The sequence below is a fragment of the Podarcis bocagei genome, assembly GCF_964188305.1.
Source record: "Podarcis bocagei genome assembly, chromosome: Z".
NCBI lineage: Eukaryota > Metazoa > Chordata > Lepidosauria > Squamata > Lacertidae > Podarcis > Podarcis bocagei.
The window spans coordinates 24892944-24911431 of record NC_138140.1 but is presented as its reverse complement, the minus strand read 5'-3'; the positions used below and the strand labels follow the sequence as shown (position 1 = coordinate 24911431).

Genomic DNA, 18488 nt, shown 5'->3' with positions numbered 1-18488 from the left:
GACACTAACTGGCAGCAACTCTCCAGGGTTACAACTGGGAATCTCTCCCACCTGTACCTGGAAATACCAGGGATTGAACCTGGTGCCTTCTGCATGCAACGGAAATGTTCTACCACTTACTTATATGCCCTTTCCTTTTCATACCTCCTGGGCAGCAGGAACAGTTCAGTTTTCTTTTTTCTTCTGTGGCTGATAAATGGAGCATATTCTTGGTTTCTAGTGTCGGATGAAGGAACTGCACACAGCAGCCTCATACTTGCTGTTGCCAAATGTCCACATTTCTCTGGTGCCACCCACTCTGCCTCCCTTGGCTCAACAGAGCCTGTGGGGTGTGTGTGTGTGTGTGTGTGTGTGTGTGTGTTTGCATAGTCGAGTAGGAAGAATGCACCATCCCACACAACAGCCTATGAAATTGTGCACTAGGCCTTTATAACATTAGTTCATGTGGTTTGTTTGTTTGTTTGTTTGTTTGTTTGTTTGTTTTTTCCAGAGTTCAAGCACGTGTCCCTGACAAAAAAGATGTGTACTGTAGAACTGTGGTCAGAAAATTCCAACTTTATTAAAACAAACGCATAAAGTTGCTTCTTTTTTCTCTGAATTTAGTTATTTTTTAAAAAAATGCCTAGCACTGTCCCCTCCTCTTCCACTTGCCCTCCACTGGTTAGTTGGCAGCCAGACAATATTTCCTTTTCAAATTAACTAGGAGGCAAAGCTTTAAAAAAAATAAAAATGAGGGAAATAGGGTTGGAAGAGCAGTCTCTGTGAGTGCATTGTGTCATGACTATTTTTATTCTGCTCCCTTATGATAACTTTTCACGGAAGGAAAGGGAACTTAAAGAGCAGAGGGCGTGCCAGAGAGGAACTTTGCAGGAATATGTGTGTGTGTGCGCGCGTGTGTGTGCGCGCATGCACACACACACACACACTGCTTCTGACTCACAATTCCTTCACACTCCCTAAGGGAAGAAGGAGCCGATGTTTTCCTTGCCAGGAACAGCTCTTACTGTGGCTTCCTGCTTGAAGGTTCATAAACAGATGACGTCTAATCTGACAAAAGCCCAGTTCTCTCACTGTAGCGGAAAGCCTGTGTGGAAAGCTGGACCACTTCAGACTTAGAGTGAGGGCTCATGGAGTTTAATGATGCCCCCCATGAAGAATACAGATATTCCCTGCATTGCACATAATGCTCTAATTCAGCCTTATATCTGCTCTACTTGCACAGGTGTTTGGGGTGGTGGTGGTATAGACAAGGATGCAGTCATGTGAGTCCTGCCCCCAACCCTGCAGTCTCACCCTGCAGTCTCAAGTGGTGCAGCCCAGGACAGAGTGGGCTAGATCATTCAGGACAGTGAGAACTAGATCATGGTGACTCAATCCTCTGATAACAAAGAGAGTCACTCCTGTCCTGACTCATTTCACCCACAGGTTACACCAGCCTTCCCTAGCCATGAGCAGACTACAGTTGAGTTGACTGGGGCTGATGGGGGTTGTATCCTATATTGTCTGGAGGGCACTGGCTTGGGTTGCACCCTCAACTAATTCCATTTGCTTGGTTTTAAAAAATAAAGAAAATAAATACCAGAATCATGCCTTTTAAAACTAACAGGGGCTTCAATTCCAGCTGCCCTCCTACGACACAAACATATTGCTGGGTGCCCATAAAATAGCTACCAAAACACACAGGCTTGAGACAATTTGAGACAATAGGTCATGTGATACACCATTAGTTCTTCAGCAGGTTAAAAGTGTGAACAGGAGGGAGAGGTGAAGGGGCTGTCTCCTGATGGAGTGGCACTTCAGTTTCTACTTCAACCTGGCTGCTGGTTTTTCTTTCTTTCTTACAACAGATCACACATTATGGGGGCAATCCTATGGCAGGATCTGATGGGTGGGGTGGGGCGTAGATTCAACAGAGCTTTTCTGACTCCCATAGCGGGAGTCTTTTCCATGAAACATGCCCGCCACGCTGCTGCAGTTTAATCTAATCTGATGCTACATGCTAGTAAGCAGTAATGTAGTTCCAGATTCTACTATTGAAGTCTTGCAGTGCATACAGACAGGCATGAGCGTTTCACCCCTGGCCGTTTGACCCATTAAGTCCTGGTTGGCTGGGAGGCCACTTAAGTTAGGTCTACTAGACCAAAATTTTAAAGCAATGTGAACTAAAATAGCTTCTGGGACACCTTTGGAATTAGTTTCACAGTGAATCTGACCCTGGCCTTGTGTGAAAGGATTTCCCATCACCCTGAGAGTCTTCTAACCTGGGAATGCCAGGCATTCAACCTGGAACCTTCTGTGTATAAGGGATATGCTGTACCACTAGGCTATAATATGACAAACAATTTTGCTGAAGATGGGAGCAGGGCAACATGACTAAGTCTGGAGTGATTTAACCTTATTACCTGTCTAAACAACTTAGAATTCAGGGATTCTCTATATGTGGCTGTGCATAATGTAAATCTGCAGCAAGGATTCTTGATATTGGGGTTCCCATGATACCTTATTCCCTCAACCAAGTATAAATTAAAGCTGAGGCATGATGGAAACATGAAGCACATTTTTATTAACCAACAGCCCATGAGGGATAAATCTTGACAATTTCACTATTAAAGTAACATAACTTCTGTCAGAAATGCTGTTTCAGGTTTGAACAATAATTTTACTTCTAAGAACTTTATTTGTTATTCTCCACAACAGAACTGTTTTTTGTTAAAAATATGTCTTCCTAGAATGGCTGCTCATTTTAACTCTGCCTGTAAAACACCACTAACCCATTTCCATGTCCTTTTCCGTATCCTAAGGCTGTAGGCAATTAAACAGGTTTATCCTGCTTGACAAACCTCTAAGCACACCCAGCTACTTCTTCTTCTTTGGCGATCAGTCATAACCGAGTAAGATTGTCTTTCATGAACACGGTTTTAACAGTGAGTCCGTGACTGTGGAGACCAATTCTGGATCTACATGTCCTTCCACAGTGGGGATATAGGTTTCCGAGTGGGAGTTGATCATGGTGAGGGTTTGCCAAACGTGCCTTCCTCTTAGCACGTTTCTCCCTTGCGTCCTGAGTTCGAGTGTCTTCAGATTCCATGACACCTTTGGTAAAGGCTGTTCTCCAGTTGGAGCACTTGCAAGCCAGTTGATGGTGTTTGTACTACATTTTTTTTAGATTTACCTTGAGAGAGTCTTTAAAATTCTTTTGTTGACCACCAGCATTACACTTTCCATTTTTAAGTTCGGAATAGAGTAGTTGCTTTGGAAGATGATAATCAGGCATCGGAACAACATGACCAGTCCAATGAAGTTGATGTTGAAGAATCATTGCTTTGACACTGGTGAACTTTGCTTCTTCCAGTCCACTGGCATTAGCTTGCCTATCTTCCTAAGTGATGTGTAATTTTTTTCGGAGACATTGTTGATGGAATCTTACAAGGAGTTAGAGATGGCATTTATAAGTGTCCATGTTTCACAAGCATACAGTAAGGTTGGTAGTACAGTAGCTTTCTAAAAAAGCATTTTGCGAATGTCCTGGTCCTCAAACACTCTGCACTCCAATTGGGAGAAAGCAGCACTCGCAGAGCTCAGGCGATGCTGGATTTCGGCATCAATGTCAGCCCTTGTGGAAAGATAACTGCCAGATAGGAGAAGTGATCAACACTTTCCAACATTTTACACCATTTAGTTGGATTTGTGGCACTGCAGAGCAATTGTTTTATGCTTGTTGGTGCAGCACTTTGGTTTTTTGGATGTTGAATGATAAACCAAGTTTTTGTAAGCTTCTGCAAAGATATTTAGGATGGTTTGGAGGTCATCTTCTGATGAGCTTGTGAAGTTGTTAAGTTCAATTCCACCCACTTTGAAGACTTCGGCAGATATCCCATGAGGTCAGCTGGCTTTATTATTCTTCATTTGGTTAATAGCTGTACACAACTCTCCCAGATTTGGAGATACTGCAAGATCATCTCTAATTTGTTTATGTGGAATTTGTGAGAGGACATCAGCAGCTACAGGGGAGTTGCCATTAAGGAGATGCTGGTAATGTTCTTTCCAGTGCAGTGCAATAGCTTCATTATCTTTTAGAAGTGTGGTACTGTCTGTTGGGGACGCGGGTGGCGCTGTGGGTAAAACCTCAGTGCCTAGGACTTGCCAATCGTATGGTCGGCGGTTCTAATCCCCGTGGCAGGGTGAGCTCCCGTCTTCCGGTCCCAGCTCCTGCCCACCTAGCACGAAAGCACCCCTAAGTGCAAGTAGATAAATAGGTACCGCTTTATAGCGGGAAGGTAAACGGCATTTCTGTGTGCTGCGCTGGTACTGGCTCACCAGAGCAGCTTCGTCACGCTGGCCACGTGACCAGTGTCTTCGGACAGCGCTGGCTCCCAGCCTCTTAAGTGAGATGAGCGCACAACCCTAGAGTCGGACACGACTGGCCCGTACGGGCAGGGGTACCTTTACCTTTACTGTCTGTTGAGCATAGGGGGCACATGCCATTATTTATTGGCCCATAGATTGTCTCTGAATGCTCCAACTACCGCACAATCGCACTCATTTCACACGCTAGCAAGGTTATGCTTAAAATTCTACAAGGAAGGCTCAAGCAGTATGTGGATCAAGAACTCCCAGAAGTGCAAACAGGATTTAGAAGAGGCAGAGGAATCAGAGACCAAATTGCAAACATGCTCTAGAGCAGTGTTTCCCAACCGGTGTTCCCCGGCACACGAGTGTGCCGTGAGACACCGGCTGGTGTGCCGCGAGATGCCTGGAGGGAGGCGGGCGAGTCGGGCGGCGAGAGGCGGGGCGGGGGCGGCGAGGAGAGGCCGCGCCTCCTGCTGCTGCCTGGCGCTCCTCCTCGCAGCCGGCAGCGCTGCCTGGGCGCCTCCGCGCGACTCTGTCTCGCTGGGTTTGGTCTCCCAGCAGAGACGGGTCACACGCGCCCCTCCCTCCCTCCCTCAGCCTGCGCGGAGGCGGATTGAGCGCAGCTGAGAGGAGCTGCCGAGGGAAAAAACGTTCACTTTTGTGCGTCCCTCCCGGCGTGACGCTGCGCGCTGACGTCACGGGGCGGGGCTTTAATGGTGGTGTGCCGCGAGATTTTTTTTTAGTACACAGGTGTGCCGTTGCCCAAAAACGTTTGGGAAACACTGCTCTAGAGAGTTCCAGAAAGACATCTACTTCTGCTTCATTGACTATGCAAAAGCCTTTGACTGTGTCGACCACAGCAAATAATGGCAAGTTCTTAAAGAAATGGGAGTGCCTGATCACCTCATCTGTCTCCTGAGAAATCTCTATGTGGGATAAGAAGCTACAGTTAGAACTGGATATGGCACAACTGATTGGTTCAAAATTGGGAAAGGAGTACGACAAGGCTGTATATTATCTCCCTGCTTATTTAACTTATATGCAGAATTCATCATGCAAAAGGCTGGGCTGGATGAATCCCTAGCCGGAATTAAGATTGCCGGAAGAAATATTAACAACCTCAGATATGCAGATGACACAACCTTGATGGCAGAAAGTGAGGAGAAATTAAATAACCTTTTATTGAGGGTGAAAGAGGAGAGTGCAAAATATGGTCTGAAGCTCAACATCAAAAAAACGAAGATCATGGCCACTGGTCCCATCACCTCCTGGCAAATAGAAGGGGAAGAAATGGAGGCAGTGAGAGATTTTACTTTCTTGGGCTCTATGGTCACTGCAGATGGTGACAGCAGCCACGAAATTAAAAGACGCCTGCTTCTTGGGAGAAAAGCAATGACAAACCTAGACAGCATCTTAAAAAGTAGAGACATCACCTTGCCAACAAAGGTCCGTATAGTAAAAGCTATGGTTTTTCCAGTAGTGATGTATGGAAGTGAGAGCTGGAACATAAAGAAGGCTGATCGCCGAAGAATTGATGCTTTTGAATTATGGTGCTGCAGGAGACTCTTGAGAGTCCCATGGACTGCAAGAAGATCAAACCTCTCCATTCTGAAGGAAATCAGCCTTGAGTGCTCACTGGAAGGACAGATCCTGAAGCTGAGGCTCCAATACTTTGGCCACCTCATGAGAAGAGAAGACTCCCTGGAAAAGACCCTGATGTTGGGAAAGATGGAGGGCACAAGGAGAAGGGGACGACAGAGGACAAGATGGTTGGATAGTGTTCTCGAAGCTACCAGCATGAGTCTGACCAAACTGCGGGAGGTAGTGGAAGACAGAAATGCCTGGCCTGCTCTGGTCCATGGGGTCACGAAGAGTCGGACACAACTAAACAACTAAACAACAAACAACAACAAGATTGTCTTTGTGGCTTTAAGTAACTCTGTGCATCATGAGTGTCCAGCTAGTGTCCACCAGGTTTTTTTTAGTTCTCTGGTTCTTCTTTGAACCTTAGCCTTAGCATTGGTATAGTTTTCCCCCCCTTAGTAGCACATTTTCTTTCTCTTTGCCAGATCTGAAAGGTCTTCCGTTTCCTGTCAATAATGTGTTCAATCTCACTGTCACCCTCATCAAACCAGTCCTGGTGTTTCTTGGTTTGATATCCAATAGTTTGTTCACAGGCTGCAATAATGGATGTTTTTAGCTTGGTCCAGTGTTCCTTGATGTTATCAGGGAACTCTGAAAGCAGATGGTCCTTAAGAGTCATTTGGAAGCAATCCCGCTTAATGGGATCTTGAAGGACTTGGGTGTTCATTTTGTGCCTTGATTTCCTTCCTTGACGCCTGTGTTGAGGTATAATCTTGATAGCCATTGTGAAGCGTATTAATCAGTGATCTGTCCAGCAGTCATCGGCACTCATCATAGTTCTGGTAAGGAGCACATCATGGCAGTCTTCAGCTTGGAAAATTACATAGTCTAAGAGGTGCCAGTGGTTGGACTAAGGGTGCCTCCATGATGTTTTAAATTTATTTTTGTTGTTGAAAGAATGTGTTGGTAACAGCAAGATTATAGTCAAAAGTAAGAATCCATTCTGGTTGCTGTTGCCAATTCCTTCTTTCCCGATAGTCCCAGGCCACAGATCAAAATCTCGCCCAACTCTTGCATTAAAATCACTCAGGAGGATAATTTTATCATACACCAAGCTCTTAGAATAGTAGCCTGTTGGTTTTTGGCGAGTTTTATTTGAAGGGTTGAAAGTTGCTCATTAATGCCAGTAGGGACTCCTGACAAGAGCTTAACAAGATCGTTTTTGATAGCAATCTGTGTTATCCAACAAAGTCTGTATAATCCATGTTCTAAAGTTCACTTGTCTTTTACGACTGCTGGATGGTGACCCAGTCAGGAAAAAAGAAGGCAGACTATATTTAGGGAACCTTTTCTAGCCCCTCTCCATTTTTGGGGTGAGCAGAGTGGATCCTAAATAGGGCTGCTCAGTCATGGATACAGCTGCCGAGCTGCTCAACTGCCTCATTCCTTGAGTCAGAGCGCATGAATCTGTATCCACTGCCCATGTGGTGGTTCATGACTAGGGGCTTCCAGATTTCATGGATCTGCCCCGTTACCATTTGCTGATCACCATGGGACTTTTTTGGGTTTGGAATGGGTTTTTGGAAGACACCTGTGAGTGAATTTGTTTTGTGTGTGTAGAGCAGTGCACGCTGACCAACGCACAGTCTTCGCAGTAAGGCTCTATTCCGATGGCATGAGTATCACAATGACTGGTAGATTCTAATCTGATGCAACCTTCATCTGCCTTCACAGCTGTTGTAACATACTACTTGTTATCTTCTGCCTGTTTTGCCGTTGAGGACTTCTTGGATCGTTCTTTGTCTAACTCCTCCCCTTTGACCTTACCGCCTTGGGTGACCCTGCTGGGAGTATGAGACTCCTGACGGCTTTGCTCACAAGGGACATAGGAATGTGCAAGTCCACTCACCACAACAAGGTGGTGATCCAGTGAGTGGGATCATAAACCAGGTCCTATTTGGTTGTTAAACTGCCAAACTCTCTCTTTACCATCCTCACTCTCTCCTAATTGGCTAAAGGTCTCTAGGAGGATGACTCAGTGTTCTTTCTGTCATGTATGGTCCTTCCCAAAAGCTGTGTGAAGGTGGGTTGAGATGCACGTGAAGACTAATCCATTCATGTGGGCAGGTGCTTGTTGGTAGAAACATGACTAAAATAATGTACGTGCCCCTGTGACAGACATAGCAGGGAAAAGGTGGCAAAATAGTGGCTGTATGTGGAGGCCTCTAATGATTTGAAAAGCAAAAAGGTGACAGAAGAAGGCATATCTGGTTGAAGAGGAGAATGTCAAGAGTGAATGAACACCCTGAGCAGCAATATATATTAAAAAAACAACAGTGGGAAGTGAGCTATACAAATTCTCAGGAACCAAAGTCAGGCAGGCCCTGATAGAGGCTTTAAAAAGGATGTTTGGATTACTCTGATGCATTAACAAGTTCTGCTTTTGACAAAGTGGGGAGGCATTTTGTCAAGAGGAAATGCAATGAAATAAGCATCTTGCAGGAGCTGTGAAATATTTCTCATCATATGCACATTTTTGCATACAATTTCCCTGTTACAGACATTTTTGCAAACACTTTCCGATAATGCAATGCATTTACATACAATATTAGTTTATTTAATATATGAAGTAACATTATTTGGGTGGAGAAGTGTGAATTTTGATTCACATTTTGTTTCAGAAAATGCAAAATAGGTAGGTTCATACTGATATTCTAACCAAACCTAACATCTCCCCCATCTCTAACCAAACCTAACATCTCCCCCATCTCTAACTGAGATACAGCAAAATTCTCTGGTGTAGAATGAAGAAGGCTCAAATCACACATGCTGGTGAGGGTGGCTTAAACCCAGGTTTCCTCCAATGGACTGATTTAAATAATAATAGAAATAATAATTAAGGGTTGTATTAACTAATATGTTCTATAAATACAAGGATTTGTACTTGTGCAACAGAACTTCCCCCTCTCTGTACACCCTCCCTAAATCTGCTTGATGGGGGTAAAGAAGATGTAATGTCTCCTCACTCTCCCCTCCTTAGTTTTAAAACCCTAATTAAACATTAGCCCCACCCCCAAACTAACTGAGACTGAATCTGATGAGGAGCAGGTGGTCCTGGTGTTACCTAGGGCAGGGCAGCTGGGAGGGGAGAAGCTGTGCACAGCCATAGTAAATATATCAGGAATGAGGCAAACCTAGTAACATTGTTATATATACCTGCTAAAACACAGCTCGTATCAAACTGTAAGAGGAGGCACCATTAAATCAATGGTGGTAAATCTGTAACAATTCAGTTGTTGCTGAGCTACAGTTCCCTTGCTTGCCATGCTGGCTGTGGCTGATGGGAATTGGAATCCAATGATAACTGGAGGGCCACTGGTTTCCCACTGCTGCATCAAATAATGATTTGACACGTCTTGGAAGTGGTAGTTGTGGGTAAGATTTTGACTCTGTAGAGACAATCAATCCCTCATATACCAATGATTTCCTTGAATGATGGTCAGCATTGTATTACCGTACCTATACAAACCCAACCAAAATTCACACAGTTCAATATTTAATTCATCATAACAAGAAAATATACATTTCTTAGTTGCAAGCACTGGCAATGGTAAGGAGAAGAAGCAGTATCTTCCACATGTGTTGTGCTCTCGAAGGGAGCGGTGTTGTGGTACAGAGAGTCAGTGGATCTTGCCCAAACCTCTCCCACCTTCACACAAAATCTGGAACTGAAACTGAACAATAGAAAAGGACACTCAGTGATGGATGGTGTAGTTAATGTAATGTTCAGGAAACTGCCTTACTTACTTAGTCAGATCACTGGTACATTTTGCTTGGTGTTGTCTAAGCCAGTAGTTCCCAAGCTTTTTGGGGGCATTGTGTTCTTGGTTCCATAAACTCATCCTCAGTGTCCCCTACTCGATAAAAAGTATTGTTCTAAATAGCTGTTTGCACAACTCACTAAGACAATAACATTCAAAATAGTAACAATTAATCGTAGTTTTATTCAAAATCCAGTTAAAAATGTTTAGTTTAATTCAACAAAATTGATGAACTTGATCCAGTGATACCAGTTTTTCAAAATCTGGTAGTCATTTACACCTTCAGTCACCCCTGCCATCCCTTACCTCTTAGTGCCCCCCCCCCTTAGGTAATCTCACTGCCCCCAGGAAGTGGTACCACCCACTTTGGGAACCGCTGGTCTTAAATGACTGGTAATGGCTCTCCGGGATTTCAGACAAGGAACTTTCCTTGCTCTGTATGCAGATGCTGAGGACTGAAACTGAAACTTTCTGCATGCAAAACAGGTCCTCTGCCACTGAGTCATGGCTCTTCCCTATGAGTCTTTGTATAGGTGATGCACCATATGGGAACACCCTCCTCATATCATCATTTTCCACGGACTGTAAAAACAACAGGAGTTGTATTCCTAACCCATTATTAATACAGGGTTGGATCTTGGCGGAGTTAGTCGAACTTAGTTCCTGCTTTAGTTACAGGTAGGTAGCCGTGTTGGTCTGCAATAGTCGAAACAAAATAAAAAAATTCCTTCCAGTAGCACCTTAGAGATCAACTAAGTTTGTTATTGGTATGAGCTTTTGTGTGCAGATACACTGAAACTCAGAAGGGTGGTGGGAATGGGTGATTGGCGTGGTAAACCTGTTGATGTGGTAAACCTGCTGATGTCTATTCAAACTAGGTCTCTCCGTGGTTTTAAGTTTGGTAATAAGTTTGGTAATAAGTGCTGAATTGCAACTTATTACCAAACTTAAAACCATGGAGAGACCTAGTCTGAATAAAGACATTGTATTCTTATCTCATTATACATGATAAAGATATTTTTAGCCATCTCACCCCTTGCTTTTTCCTGTAAGACCAATTGCGGTCGTTAACAGTCGTCAACAGGTTTACCACACCTATCAGCCAATCAGCCATTCCCACCACCCTTCTGAGTAATAACCCTCCCCACCCTCTCACTATATATAAGGGTCTGGTGACTTCTGTTTCAGTGTATCTGAAGAAGTGTGCATGCACATGAAAGTGCATACCAATAACAAACTTAGTTGGTCTCTAAGGTGCTACTGGAAGGAATTTTTTTAGTTCGTGCTGAAATCAGTGGTATGTAAGTAGGTAAAGTCATGATTAACTTGTCCTCATTGATTTTGATGGGACCTTTGTTTGTCTGGATCCAACCCCCAGTATTTATGGCTAGGTGTAATATGGTGCATAATAGCATAGGCAAGTCTTGGGACCAAGTTGGCGGGTGAGCTGAGTGGATTTATGGAGAATCTGACATGTGCATAAACCAGCCAAATTGCAATGCTTTTCTGTCAAAAGCTACAAAATATGCAGGTGAAGTGCAAGTTGTTCACAAAGGAAGGCACTGTAGATATTGAGCCTCATACTCTGGTAGCTGTGCCAAGTCATCATTCTCCCCTGTGCTAGGTGTAGAGAACACAGAGTTATACTGCAACTACTACCTAGTAACAAACAGGTGACATGAGCATCCAATAGGCTCCCATCTTTACCTATAAAGCTCCTTCCTTAGCCTTCATTCTTCAGTGTGGACAGGGCCACTGAAAAATAAAACACTGTGACCTTCCCCAATATGTGGCTATCCAGATATTGTTGGACTCCAAGTCCCATCAACTCCAGCCACCATGGCCAATATCAGGGGTTATGGGGGCTGAAGTCCAGCAGCATTTGGAGGTCAACAGGTTGGGGAAGCTAATATAGTGGATTTAACATACAAGGGGGTCTTCATCTCTCTCTCTCTCTCTCTCTCTCTCTCTCTCTCTCTCTTAAAAAATATATCCCAAACTACATGACTACAACCTATAAAGTTACAGAATGTTGATAGCAGCTGAGCCTAGAGACTGGTAGGCCACTGTTGTGTCCTTCAGACATTGCTGGATCCTAATTCCAATCAGCCCTAGCCAGCATATAGTGGGAGTGTAGTCCAGCAATATCTGGAAGGCATAAAGATATTAAGTCATGGGAGCCAACTCCTTAGGGGCCAAGGTCCATTCACAACCACCCCTAAGATATTTAAGGGGTCCCCCCAGTTAATGGGCTTTGCCATTCAAATCGTGTGCATGTGCTGTGTAATGTTATCGATTATGCAGGTCAGGGCTTACCTGGGTCCCCCAGTATTTTATTCAAGTTGGCACGCCTGGTTGGAATGGAGAAGGAGCTAATATGCTGTATGTGGAGCTGCCATTGAATATGAATTGGACACTTCAGTTGGTTCAAAATGCAGTGGCCATTTCTTCTGAGAAATGAAAGCAAGTGAAATAGTCATGGCTTGCGAGGGAAGGAAACTTTGCATTCTGCTTTAGCTTTTATAAATGTGAATTACTGTCACAATGGTTTGGGGAGGGGACAGAAGTATGCTTTTGAAAAAGATCTATGCCTTTCCCCTATGCAAGTTAATGGCAAGATCTCTCTCAGGGAGAAGAGGCTGTCCCTCCAAAAATCTGTGGGGGAAGGGCAGAGGCCCACCCCCAAAGAAGGAGTGGCAGGTGGGGTTCCCACGTAGTGGCAGGAGCTTATTTTACCCCATTCTCAGGCTTGCTGTTTTTTTGTGTGTTTTTTTTTAAAAAAGGTTGGAGAGGATAGGAATCAGTACTTATGATAGCTCAGGCTGCTGTTGCCATTTAGTTCCTTTGCCTCATGCTGGGGCTTGTTTATTTCATATCTTTCAGCCCTTCCAGATGTTCTTTTAATTGTTCATCCATTATTATTGGCGCCCAGGGTGGTATTGGGGCAGTCCTGCTTTAAGAACTTATAAAAGAACATAAAAAGAGCCCTGCAGCTGGATCGGCCCAGTGGCCTATTTAGTCCTGCATCCTGTACTCAGTGGCCAGCCAGATGCTAATTGTGGGAAATCTGGAAGCAAGACCCAAGCACAAGATCACCCTCCTCTCCTGTGGTTTTCAGCAACTGGTATTCAGAAACATTGCTGCCTCTGACAGTGGAGGCAGAGCATAGCTATCTATCATGGCCAGTAGTTTACAGGTTTGCACCTGTAAACATTTTGAAGTGTACAGTGGTACCTCGGGTTACAGACGCTTCTGGTTACAGATGCTTCTGGTTACAGATGCTTCAGGTTACTGACTCTGCTAACCCAGAAATAGTACCTCGGGTTAAGAACTTTGCTTCAGGATGAGAACAGAAATCATGCAGCAGCAGCGTGGCGGCAGAGCAGGAGGCCCCATTAGCTAAAGTGGTGCTTCATGTTAAGAGCCGTTTCAGGTTACGAATGGACCTCTGGAATGAATTAAGTACTTAGCCTGAGGTACCACTGTACTTCCTTTGTTTCTAATAGATGCATGCCTCAGGATCTGCTGAAATCCTGTAACTTTCATGCCACAAATGTTCTGGCGTTTCTTCTCACTCACCCCACCTCACTTTTGAGAATAATTGCTATAACAATCATTAAAGTGGAATGATGTGTGGATGGCCCAGTATAAATCTACTACTATTGCACTGTAGAATACACACACACAAAAAAACCACCTTTCTGGAAGGGGGTATTCTGGATTCCCTTCTGCAGAGCAGATTTTCTGTAACAAAACTACAAGGGGTAATCCCCTTCTAACACTACAATTTAATTCAGCACACACCCACCCTGCCTAATTTGAAAACAAATTTAAATGGAATGAAAATCCAATGATCAGCCTGGGTCTAATAAAAGCTGTGGATTAAAAAAGAAGCATAAAACATTCAAAGGAGCCTTTCCTGCCCCCTTTTTTGAGATAGCCTTTGTGTTTAAAATTGTAAGTGATATTTTACTTCTCAGAAAGGCACTTATGTTGGGGTTTCATAAAATCTGCATGTTCATTTAAATTTAACTGAGGCAGATAACTACCAGACAACTGCCAAAGAGAACTGCACTTCTTTCAGATGCTGTCCTGATTTGCAAAACTCATCAGGTGAAACTCACAGCATTGTAACACATAAATGTGTGCAGATAAAACTGCTCTTAAAGGTTGAGATGGTGGAGCCCCTAAAACAGAAGCTGAGATTGTCAACAGCAACCCCGGGGGTGGGCAGGGGACCTCTTCTGTCTCTTTACCAGATGTTTAATCTTCCAGCATATGCTTCTGATGCTTTTTAATGGCATGGAGATCAGCAGAATATTACAGGATAATTAATGCCAATCAAAATACTCTTTAAGAGGGATATAATAATAATAATATATAATAATTTATTATTTATACCCCGCCCATCTGGCTGGGCTTCCCCAGCCACTCTGGGTGGCTTCCAACAAAAAATTAAAATACAGCAATCCATCAAATATTAAAAGCTTCCCTAAACAGGGCTGCCTTCAGATGTCTTCTAAAAGTCTGGTAGTTGTTTTTCTGTTTGACATCTGGTGGGAGGGCGTTCCACAGGGTGGGTGCCACTACTGAGAAGTAGTGGTCCAGTATACCTGAAGGAGCGTCTCCACCCCTATTGTTCTACCCAGACACTGAGGTTCAGCACCGAGGGCCTTCTGGCGGTTCCCTTACTGCAAGAATCAAAGTTACAGGGAACCAGGCAGAGGGCCTTCTCGGTAGTGGCGCCTGCCCTGTGGAACGCCCTCCCATCAGATATCAAAGAAATAAAGAACTATCGGACTTTTAGAAGACATCTGAAGGCAGCCCTGTTTAGGGAAGTTTTTAATGTGTGAAATTTTAATATATTTTTAATCTTTGTTGGAAGCCGTCCAGAGCTGCGGGGGAGACCCAGCCAGATGGGCGGGGTATAAATAATTTATTATTGTTATTATTATTATTACTACTACTACGATACATATTACTTGGCTGTTGAACTGCATTGCAAAATTTCAAAGGGCGGTTGTGTGTCAGTTCATGTATTATTTCAGAAACTATGGATTGGGCACATTCGCCATTAAATGTGAGCTGAGTCAAACTGATCTGCTTACCCTCCACCATTCCTCAGAACATAGGGACATTATTATCTGTATCAGTAGAGTGTTCCTATTTCCTCCCATTCCTAGTGCCAGGAGGAGGGAATGGTAATCAGGGGCGTAGCCTGGGAGGCTAGGGAGGCCATGGCCCTGGGCACATTTTCGAGAGAGGGGGTACGGCCAAGTGGCCCCCCACATGCTTACTCATTGGAACCTGCCTTTGGCATGCAAGGGAGCTGTCAAAGCATGCCCAGCCACAGCTCCACTGTCAGGTCAAGTCTGGCCTGTGGGCAGAGTGGAGGAGAGGCAGTGGCAGCGGTGTTGCCACCCTTCTCCTGCACTGGGCTGTTGATCACTCCTACATCCATGCTCCTGAAATTATGTCAGCAGACTTTGGCAACATACCAAAACTGAACTGACAAATGAGCCCCCAAAATGAGACGTGTATGTCTGTGTGTGAGAAAGGGATGTTGGTATGGCTTTGGATTAGATAAGAGATTCTTCAGGGATGTAGAATCTAAACATGGTGGGACATAGGAGTGAGCTGGAAGCTGCAATCCTATGCACATTATCCTATAAAACAACAGGCCTCACCACTTGCAGCATTTAACTATTACGTTTTATGTTAAATAATAGGCAAGCATGGGAAACTGCAGCACAGGAAAGCGAGATTTAAGCTTCTTGACTTCCGGGTTAGCGCCATCGGCAATGGCGGAGTTCCTCTGACCGAGAGGAACCCGCTCCGTGAAAATCGGGTCTTGCCGCCGCGGCGAAGGCGGAGACCCCTCAAAAATCCCAGGCGGAGGAAGCCTGGGAACGTGGGATTCGGCTGACACCAAGAGTGCCTCCCCTACTCGCAGGGAAACCCCTTTTCGGGGATCCGAAGCGACGTGGGGTGAGCGGCGCGGTGTTTTGAATCGACCGCTACTTTTACGGAGTGAAGCCGCACAGCCATTGCCAGAGAGCGCTGACTTTTTTCCTGTGGACAATTGGACTCTAAACAAGTACCCGTGAGTAGAACGGAAAATTGGACTAAGAAACATTTTAATTTGGCACTGAAGCGGGAAGGTTCTAAACAGGAAGTCCGCCTTCCGCTTTTGTAAATAGACTGAAGCAAAACTTTGCAAGCTAAAGTCAGGAAAGTCGTATATAAAGGACTAAGTTTCCTTCAGTTATAACCATCAAAACCCCTCTTGGAAGCAGGAGAAGAGGGGGGGAATCTTAGATTGTTTAAGCCTGCAGGAGAGAGAGTAAAGAAAGATAAATTTCCACCGTCTCAAACCTGGGAACGGGGTGTCAGAGACAGAAATTTTTGGGGAAGTTCATTGACTGTGAATGGAAAGTCTTTTGACAGATAGTTAAAAAAGAGAAACATATTGATTCCAATGTTGCCTTTTGCATTCAAAAGAAACAAAATATTTGAAAAATGAAAGTAACTTTCTTTTGTTGGACCTGCTTTCAAAAGATGGATAAATAGAAATTGTCTCCTCTAGAGGGAGCTTGTTAAACTGTTGCTGGAGTCGATCTGGGGATTTCACAGCTGTGGAGATTAAGGATCGTGAGACCAGACTCTGACCTTGGATAAAAATGTGTCTAGAAGAAGTTTTGGTGCTTGCTTTTTGCAAGACAAGTGCTTTGTTGGAGCAGCTGCATGAGAAGATGGATTTTATGACTGTTGCAGTCAAAAACTTTGGACAAACAGTGAATACTCATATAGAAACCATTCAGGAACCAACCCAGGAATCTGTTTTGACAGGGCAAGTGCAAGGGCAGAAGATAATGGAGGAGGTTGCTGTTGAACCTCAAGTAACACAAATGGAGAAACCCGAGGCCCTGCAGGAGCATAAGCTGCTGTTTTTGAAGACTGAACCTGGAGAAAGTCAGATATGGAGAGAGGGAGTATCGTTTGGCTGGGAGATGGGAAGTTGGATGGATCCCCCTAGGCAGGGACGTTTTGGTTTTTGGGATTTGGTTTTGGGCCAGGGGGGGTCTGGAGTTGCGGGGGCTGTTAACTTTGGAGGGACTTTGAAACATGCTTTTAAATACTTTCTGGACTACAGTGCTGACTGTGGAGAATGGGCTGATCTGTTGAGGGGAGACGGAGATATTGTTGGGTTGGAGTCTCCCCAAGACCTACTCCTCAATGAGAAAGGAAAGAAATTAAGAAAAAGATCAACAAAAGACAAGGTAAAGTGCAGGTATAAACAAGAAGAAGATCTGCAGAAGGGACATGGAAAAGACTTAAGAGCCTCGGACATAAGATCACCAGGTTGATGGACTAGATGGAATGGACAGTAAGGACTGACTTAACCCGAGACCAGGAAGAAGAGACGTTGGATGAGGATTGGAAGAAAGTTTTTTTAAAAAAATATTTTGAGAATTAGGGTAAAATTAATGAATAAATTAATGAGGAAAAATGTTGGAATGAAACTATTTGGCTTTAGTAGAAATGATATAAGGAGTTATGTATAAATAGGTATTAAGTTTTAAGTTTTAAGGTATTTTATGGTAAGATAAGGTTAAAAGAAATTAAGGTAAATTGAATGACAGAATATAGTGAAAGATGGAAAGGATTTGCTGAGTTAATTAATAGGTTAGACCGTTAAGATAAATTATTTAACAAAAATTGAGAAAGATGGAAAGAATTTGCTGAAACAATTAATTAAACTAGAATACAAAAAGGGAGGTGTGAGGAGGTTGATGAAACAAGCAAATGAAAGATAAAGATATGGAATATTGGATGTGTGTTTTAATGTTATTGTTCTTTTTTGCTGTATTGTATTGGTTTTTACGTTTTTTTTCTTTTTTATGTATTGTAATGTATGTCTTGTTAAAATTTTTTGTTGTTTTCTTTTCTTCTTTTTTCTGTAATTTTAAAACTTATAATAAATATCTTTTTTTTTAAAAAAAGAGAGAGATTTAAGCTTCTTTTCTCAGCTGTGGTCTCCCTGCACCCATGCAGCCAGGCAATTAGCATTAGGAGAAAACTCCCATTGGTGTAAATGAAAGATGTTTTTCCTAGTGCTAATTGCTATGTGTGTGAACTTCGTGGAAATTGTGGCTGCGAATGGAAACCTTCAACTTATAATCTTGCTTGTGGTATCTATTTTTAAAAAGCAAACCTACATGATTCCTAATGACATTATTAATGTCACGGTGGGACTTACTTCGGAGTAAGGACTAGACCTCATACATCGACAGTGGAATTTGCTGCCAAGGAGTGTGGTGGAGTCTCCTTCTTTGGAGGTCTTTAAGCAGAGGCTTGACAACCATATGTCAGGAGTGCTCTGATGGTGTTTCCTGCTTGGCAGGGGGTTGGACTCGATGGCCCTTGTGGTCTCTTCCAACTCTATGATTCTATGATCCCTTTCTGCACACACAGGGCTGGATTAACCTTTGAGCAAAATAAGCACAAGCTTAGGGCATCAAAGGAATGGGGGAGTGGGGCACCACAGAAATTTCCCATTGCTGGATTTTTAACATTAATGGTCATAAATTGCTCAGCTGAGCACTCATTTTCTTAGTTGAAGTATATTAAAAATCCCAACAGAACAACTATGCAACAAGACAGGCTGAATGCCTTATCTCTACTGAGTATAGAAGCAGATCTGTTACAGAAGATTGGTTTTTTGAGGATCTG

At 43.7% G+C, this 18488-nt stretch overlaps 1 long non-coding RNA gene across 1 annotated transcript in view; it reads right to left on the bottom strand.

Moving 5' to 3' along the window:
• Positions 1-5559: 5559 nt before the first annotated feature.
• LOC308578815 overlaps positions 5560-18488 on the bottom strand; it is a 107275-nt gene continuing 94346 nt past the window's right edge. The window contains exon 3 of the long non-coding RNA XR_014004135.1: positions 5560-5618. This is a non-coding gene — a long non-coding RNA (uncharacterized lncRNA). The remainder of the gene's footprint in view (positions 5619-18488) is intronic.